General features: G+C 39.1%; 1 pseudogene across 1 annotated transcript; it reads left to right on the top strand.

Annotated features, from left to right (window-relative positions):
- Positions 1 to 6,132: 6,132 nt before the first annotated feature.
- On the top strand, positions 6,133 to 6,538 carry LOC148000452 (elongin-C pseudogene; annotated as a pseudogene). Its single transcript, XR_015640493.1, has one exon. The product of XR_015640493.1 is annotated as an elongin-C pseudogene (transcript).
- The last annotated feature ends 1,856 nt before the right edge of the window (positions 6,539 to 8,394 follow it).

Genomic DNA, 8,394 nt, shown 5'->3' with positions numbered 1-8,394 from the left:
GAATCTGTAGTTATGTCTCCCTTTTCATTTCTGATTTTGTTAATTTGGACGCACTCTCTGTGTCCTCTCGTTAGTCTGGCTAAGGGTTTATCTATCTTGTTGATTTTCTCAAAGAACCAACTTTTGGTTCTGTTGATTCTTTCTATGGTCCTTTTTGTTTCTACTTGGTTGATTTCAGCTCTGAGTTTGATTATTTCCTGCCTTCTACTCCTCCTGGGTGTATTTGCTTCTTTTTGTTCTAGAGCTTTTAGGTGTGCTGTCAAGCTGCTGACATATGCTCTTTCCTGTTTCTTTCTGCAGGCACTCAGCGCTATGAGTTTTCCTCTTAGCACAGCTTTCATTGTGTCCCATAAGTTTGGGTATGTTGTACCTTCATTTTCATTAAATTCTAAAAAGTTTTTAATTTCTTTCTTTATTTCTTCCTTGACCAGGTTATCATTGAGTAGAGCATTGTTCAATTTCCACGTATATGTGGGCATTCTTCCCTTATTGTTATTGAAGACCAGTTTTAGGCCGTGGTGGTCCGATAGCACGCATGGGATTATTTCTATCTTTCTGTACCTGTTGAGGCCCGTTTTTTGACCAATTATATGGTCAATTTTGGAGAAAGTACCATGAGGAGCTGAGAAGAAGGTATATCCTTTTGCTTTAGGATAGAATGTTCTATAAATATCCGTTAAGTCCATTTGGCTCATGACTTCTCTTAGTCTGTCTACATCTCTGTTTAATTTCTGTTTCCATGATCTGTCCATTGATGAGAGTGGGGTGTTGAAATCTCCCACTATTATTGTGTGAGGTGCAATGTGTGTTTTGAGCTTTAGTAAGGTTTCTTTTACATATGTAGGTGCCCTTGTATTTGGGGCATAAATATTTAGGATTGAGAGTTCATCTTGGTGGATTTTTCCTTTGATGAATATGAAGTGTCCTTCCTTATCTTTTTTGATGACTTTTAGTTGAAAATTGATTTTATTTGATATTAGAATGGCTACTCCAGCTTGCTTCTTCTGACCATTTGCTTGGAAAATTGTTTTCCAGCCTTTCACTCTGAGGTAATGTCTGTCTTTGTCTCTGAGGTGTGTTTCCTGTAGGCAGCAGAATGCAGGGTCCTCGTTGCGTATCCAGTTTGTTAATCTATGTCTTTTTATTGGGGAGTTGAGGCCATTGATATTGAGAGATATTAAGGAATAGTGATTATTGCTTCCCGTTATATTCATATTTGGAAGTGAGGTTATGTTTGTGTGCTTTCATTCTCTTTGTTTTGTTGCCAAGATGATTAGTTTCTTGCTTCTAGGGTATAGCTTGCCTCCTTATGTTGGGCTTTACCCTTTATTATCCTTTGTAGTGCTGGACTTGTAGAAAGATATTGTGTAAATTTGGTTTTGTCATGGAATATCTTGGTTTCTCTATCTATGTTAATTGAGAGTTTTGCAGGATACAGTAACCTGGGCTGGCATTTGTGTTCTCTTAGGGTCTGTATGACATCTGTCCAGGATCTTCTGGCCTTCATAGTTTCTGGCGAAAAGTCTGGTGTGATTCTGATAGGTCTGCCTTTATATGTTACTTGACCTTTTTCCCTTACTGCTTTTAATATTCTTTCTTTATTTTGTGCGTTTGGTGTTTTGACAATTATGTGACGGGAGGTGTTTCTTTTCTGGTCCAATCTATTTGGAGTTCTGTAGGCTTCTTGTATGCCTATGGGTATCTCTTTTTTTAGGTTAGGGAAGTTTTCTTCTATGATTTTGTTGAAGATATTTACTGGTCCTTTGAGCTGGGAGTCTTCACTCTCTTCTATACCTATTATCCTTAGGTTTGATCTTCTCATTGAGTCCTGGATTTCCTGTATGTTTTGAACCAGTAGCTTTTTCCGCTTTACATTATCTTTGACAGTTGAGTCAATGATTTCTATGGAATCTTCTGCTCCCGAGATTCTCTCTTCCATCTCTTGAATTCTGTTGGTGAAGCTTGTATCTACAGCTCCTTGTCTTTTCTTTTGATTTTCTATGTCCAGGGTTGTTTCCATGTGTTCTTTCTTGATTGCTTCTATTTCCATTTTTAATTCCTTCAACTGTTTGATTGTGTTTTCCTGGAATTCTTTCAGGGATTTTTGCGATTCCTCTCTGTGGGCTTCTACTTGTTCTCTAAGGGAGTTCTTTATGTCTTTCTTGAAGTCCTCCAGCATCATGATCAAATATGATTTTGAAACTAGGTCTTGCTTTTCTGGTGTGTTTGGATATTCCGTGTTTGCTTTGGTGGGAGAATTGGGCTCCGATGATGCCATGTAGTCTTGGTTTCTGTCGCTTGGGTTCCTGTGCTTGCCTCTCGCCATCAGATTATCTCTAGTGTTACTTTGTTCTGCTATTTCTGACAGTGGCTAGACTGTCCTATAACCTGTGTGTCAGGAGTGCTGTAGACCTGTTTTCCTGTTTTCTTTCAGCCAGTTATGGGGACAGAGTGTTCTGTTTTCGGGCGTGTAGTTTTTCCTCTCTACAGGTCTTCAGCTGTTCCTGTGGGCCTGTGTCTTGAGTTCAGCAGGCAGGTTTCTTGCAGGGGAAAAATTGGTCCTACCTGTGGTTCCAAGGCTCAAGTTTGCTCGTGGGGTACTGCCTAAGTCCTCTCCGCTGTGGCAGCAACCGGGAAAATCTGTGCCGCTCCTTCCGGGAGCCTCCGTGCACCAGGGTTTCAGATGACGTTTGGTGTTTTCCTCTGGCGCCTGGATGTGCACAGAGTGCAGTCTCTTCTGGTTTACCAGGCGTGTCTGCCTCTCTGAAGGTTCAGCTCTCCCTCCCACGGGATTTGGGTGCAGAGAACTGTTTATCCCTTCTGTTTCCTTCAGGTTCCGGCAGTGTCTCAGGCGCAGGGGTCCTGCCGCTCCCGTGCCCTCCCCTACGGGAACCCAGAGGCCTTATACAGTTGCCTCTTGGGCCAGGGATGTGGGCAGGGGTGGGCAGTGTTGGTGGTCTCCTCCGCTCTGCAGCCTCAGGAGTGCCCACCTGATCAGGCGGTGAGGTCTCTCTCCCACGGGGTTTCCTGTGTTTCTTTCAATGGTAAAATGTGATCATATTCACAATGAGGCATTTCCTTTCATTTTACTGACGTTTCTTGTTGCTATTGTCAATATAATTGAAATAAGGTGAGGTTGGACTCTTGAATGGACACACAAGGCAGGGCCTTGTTTTCACATTACACACTCTTCTGCTTTATCAGGAGCTCTGAAGAATTAGCTACCGTATGCAGAAAAACCGTGGACTAAACCCTTCTGAAAATGTGCTGTCAACAGAAACAAAATCCTGCGCTTCCTTCACTACATGATTTTTATAAAGCTATTAGAATAAATTGATGAAGTTCCTCATCACAAACATCTCCCCATTTGATTTCAAGCAGGCATGGTAACAGGATCGGCTCTGCATGGCAAACCTGAGGTCTGAATGATGTAGGAGGAGGAGCCTGAGGCAGAGATGGATCTTTGCTCTCGGCATGATTTATTGTGTGCTGTCTCCAGGTTTATCATGTCCCTATTTATGATATCAGTGTGTGAGGGTTGTGGATTTTGGAAATTTTTCTGTTTAATCTTAATTGAATACTGTTGGATAATTGAAAGACTGTGTGAATTTTCTCTTGATAACTGACACACCGTTGAAGATTCCTATGCATGATTTACTGGTTGTGTTCATTTCCTTTGTATGCATGACAGGCACTTAGCTTTTCCTATGGATGACTCTCACGCAATGTATGTGATCTGTGGATGACTGACAGACTGTGCGTGTTTCTAATAGATGACTGAGAGGCTGTTGACTTTACTGTGGCTGTTTGAAAGGATATTGAAATTTCTTATAAATGGTTCTAAGGCTATGGGCAATTCCTATGGGTTATTGATAGGATGTAGATTTTTCCCCCAGATGACTACCAAGTTGGGGGTGTGCCATGTAGCTGACAAACAGGCAACTCTTTCCTACACATGATTGACAGGTTGTTGGTTTTTCCTATGATAGCCTTACAGGTTGTGGGTACTTTCTATGGATGATTTCATGTAGCAGTCATTTACCATGGAGGACTGACTGAAAGTCTGTGCATATTTGTTATGCATACTGAACAATGGTAGATACATACTATGTATGGTTGACAGGCTTTGGCTATTTCTTATCAATGATGGACAGGGTGTAGGTATTTCCTATGAATGACAGATAGAGTGTGGGCTTGTCCTTTGGACAAGTGACAAAGTTGGTATATGTTTCCTGGGGCTGAGTGATAGGCTGTTGACACTACCTATGAATAATCCACAGGCTTTGAGATATGTTGTGAAAGACTGACAGGCTGTGGGTCTCTCCATTGAATGACTGGCTATGGGAGTTTCTAATGTATGACTGACCGGCTCTGAGAGGTTTGTATATAAGTTAGTCGCCATGTCCTGTGGGTGATTAACAGACTATGGCCATTTGTTATGTCTGATTGACAGACTGTGATAATTTCTTCTGGATGACTGACAGGTTTTGTGAGTTGCTGGTAGGTGATTGACAGGGTGAGGGGATTTCCAGTGAATGACTGACAGGACATGGGCAATTCTTATGGATGGTAGCCAGGCTGTGGGCTTTTACTTTGGATGATGTAGGTGTTGGGGACAGATTTTTGATAAGCTGTATGACTTGTGGGTGACTGACATGTTGTGCTTCTTAAGCTAGATGATTGATACATCATAGGCATGACCTACAGATGCAGATCTGCAGACCAATTGTTTCACTGTAAATTTTATAAACAAATGAAAATTGAAATCCCCAGTCACCAATACTTTGACTTTTTCAATCCAAATTTCATTTTTTATGCCCATGATTAAGCTTTCTATATTTGCTACCATTAGGATCACAACATATTGCTTAGGTAATAAATAAAGTATCCATGTTAACCCGGGAGCAAAAATGTAGCAAAGCAGGACCTTGCATTTTGTTTTAAAATGGTCAATGTATCCCTGGACTTACACTAAATTTGGTAAATATAAGTAGAAGGAGATAAACTATGGCATCCAATCTCCTATATATGAGATTCAAAAAGGTTTCAGCAAAATGAAATGAGAGTTCCAAAAAGCAAGGGTCATTTCATGCTATATTTACATTTATATGATATAAGGAAGCTTGACTGAGCAAAGAAACATAAAGGTTTAAGAATGGGAAGACCTTGAGTTATATTTTTTTTTCGGAGCTGGGGACCGAACCCAGGACCTTGTGCTTGCTAGGCAAGGGCTCTACCACTGAGCCAAATCCCCAACCTGACCTTGAGATATATTAAAATGTGTATTATACACAATAGACATTTAATTACATGTGAGGAATAAATGGACTGACAGAATGAAAAACTATATTTGGACAAATCAGAGTTTGAAGAAAATATTCAATAAGCATAAGAATATTTTCAAACTATAATTCATTCTTGGATTATTTATATGAAGCTATACCTTAACAACTAATAAACACCTTAAAATAACAAAATGATTAAGAAGCATGTGGACTTCGGAAAATATGCTGGTGTGCCATCAATTCCCCTTCAAGCAAAAAAATATGAAATACGAATGAGGGCCTAGCCCATCACACTGCTCCCTGATCTCAAATCCCATGGAAAAGAGATCTAAACACCAAGAAGTATGGAACATCCTGAGACCACAGGACAGACAGACACATCTGTCCACTTTCAATACCACATTCTCATCAATGGACAGATAAGAGAAACAGAAATTAAACAGCGACATAGAGAAACTAACAGAAGTTATATACTAAATGGATTTAACAAATATTTATAGAACATTAAATAATAAAACAAAAGGATTTACATTCTTCTCAGTACCTCATAGTACCTCCTCGAAAATTGACCATATAATTTGTCAAAAAAATAGGCATCAATAGATACAGGAAGATAGAAATAATTCTATTTGTCCTATCAGATCACCGTGGACAAAGGCTGGTCTTCAATAAAAACAATAATGGCAGAATGCCCTCAGATACATTGAAGTTTAACAACACACTACTCAATGAAAACTTGGTCAAGGAAGAATTAATGATAGAAATTAAAGATTTCTTAGCACTTCCTTCGGATTCAAGTTACTAGATGACTGCTTCTCGGCCTCGCCAGGAAACTATTTATTTCCTCTGGGATCAAATAGAATTTTATAAGAACATAATGGATGGAGAGGAGAAAACCTATGGTGGCTGTGAAGGCCCTGATGCCATGTATGTGAAATTAATATCTTCTGATGGTCATGAATTTATTGTAAAAAGAGAACATGCATTAACATCAGGAACAATAAAGGCCATGTTGAGTGGTCCAGGTCAGTTTGCGGAGAATGAAACCAATGAGGTCAACTTTAGAGAGATCCCTTCACATGTGCTATCGAAAGTGTGCATGTATTTTACCTACAAGGTCCACTATACTAACAGCTCCACTGAAATTCCTGAATTCCCAACTGCACCTGAAATTGCACTGGAACTGCTGATGGCCGTGAACTTCTTAGATTGTTAAATAAGATAAATTATAATAAACTGTTAATTTTTTTCAGTATTTAATACCTGTAGTTCAGTTAGTAATTCTTTTAACATATAGCATGTTGCCTTTATGAAATTGAACGCTAAAGTTAATTGCTGAGCAGATTTCTTCTGTCATTTGCATAGCAGAGTTGAAATTTGTTTGCTACATCAACAGAAAGATAGAAATAATCCCATGCGTGCTATCAGACCACCACGGCCTAAAACTGGTCTTCAATAACAATAAGGGAAGAATGCCCACATATACGTGGAAATTGAACAATGCTCTACTCAATGATAACCTAGTCAAGGAAGAAATAAAGAAAGAAATTAAAAACTTTTTAGAATTTAATGAAAATGAAGATACAACATACCCAAACTTATGGGACACAATGAAAGCTGTGCTAAGAGGAAAACTCATAGCGCTGAGTGCCTGCAGAAAGAAACAGGAAAGAGCATATGTCAGCAGCTTGACAGCACACCTAAAAGCTCTAGAACAAAAAGAAGCAAATACACCCAAGAGGAGTAGAAGGCAGGAAATAATCAAACTCAGAGCTGAAATCAACCAAGTAGAAACAAAAAGGACCATAGAAAGAATCAACAGAACCAAAAGTTGGTTCTTTGAGAAAATCAACAAGATAGATAAACCCTTAGCCAGACTAACGAGAGGACACAGAGAGTGTGTCCAAATTAACAAAATCAGAAATGAAAAGGGAGACATAACTACAGATTCAGAGGAAATTCAAAAAATCATCAGATCTTACTATAAAAACCTATATTCAACAAAATTTGAAAATCTTCAGGAAATGGACAATTTCCTAGACAGATACCAGGTATCGAAGTTAAATAAGGAACAGATAAACCAGTTAAACAACCCCATAACTCCTAAGGAAATAGAAGCAGTCATTAAAGGTCTCCCAACCAAAAAGAGCCCAGGTCCAGACGGGTTTAGTGCAGAATTCTATCAAACCTTCATAGAAGACCTCATACCAATATTATCCAAACTATTCCACAAAATTGAAACAGATGGAGCCCTACCGAATTCCTTCTACGAAGCCACAATTACTCTTATACCTAAACCACACAAAGACCCAACAAAGAAAGAGAACTTCAGACCAATTTCCCTTATGAATATCGACACAAAAATACTCAATAAAATTCTGGCAAACCGAATTCAAGAGCACATCAAAACAATCATCCACCATGATCAAGTAGGCTTCATCCCAGGCATGCAGGGATGGTTTAATATACGGAAAAACATCAACGTGATCCATTATATAAACAAACTGAAAGAACAGAACCACATGATCATTTCATTAGATGCTGAGAAAGCATTTGACAAAATTCAACACCCCTTCATGATAAAAGTCCTGGAAAGAATAGGAATTCAAGGCCCATACCTAAACATAGTAAAAGCCATATACAGCAAACCAGTTGCTAACATTAAACTAAATGGAGAGAAACTTGAAGCAATCCCACTACAATCAGGGACTAGACAAGGCTGCCCACTCTCTCCCTACTTATTCAATATAGTTCTTGAAGTTCTAGCCAGAGCAATCAGACAACAAAAGGAGATCAAAGGGATACAGATCGGAAAAGAAGAGGTCAAAATATCACTATTTGCAGATGACATGATAGTATATTTAAGTGATCCCAAAAGTTCCACCAGAGAACTACTAAAGCTGATAAACAACTTCAGCAAAGTGGCTGGGTATAAAATTAACTCAAATAAATCAGTTGCCTTCCTCTATAAAAAAGAGAAACAAGCCGAGAAAGAAATTAGGGAAACGACACCCTTCATAATAGACCCAAATAATATAAAGTACCTCGGTGTAACTTTAACCAAGCAAGTAAAAGATCTGTACAATAAGAACTTCAAGACACTGAGGAA

Source organism: Rattus norvegicus, chromosome 16 (genome assembly GCF_021556685.1).
Source record: "Rattus norvegicus strain SHRSP/BbbUtx chromosome 16, alternate assembly SHRSP_T2T, whole genome shotgun sequence".
Taxonomy (NCBI): domain Eukaryota; kingdom Metazoa; phylum Chordata; class Mammalia; order Rodentia; family Muridae; genus Rattus; species Rattus norvegicus.
This window is presented reverse-complemented; position numbering and strand designations above follow the sequence as displayed.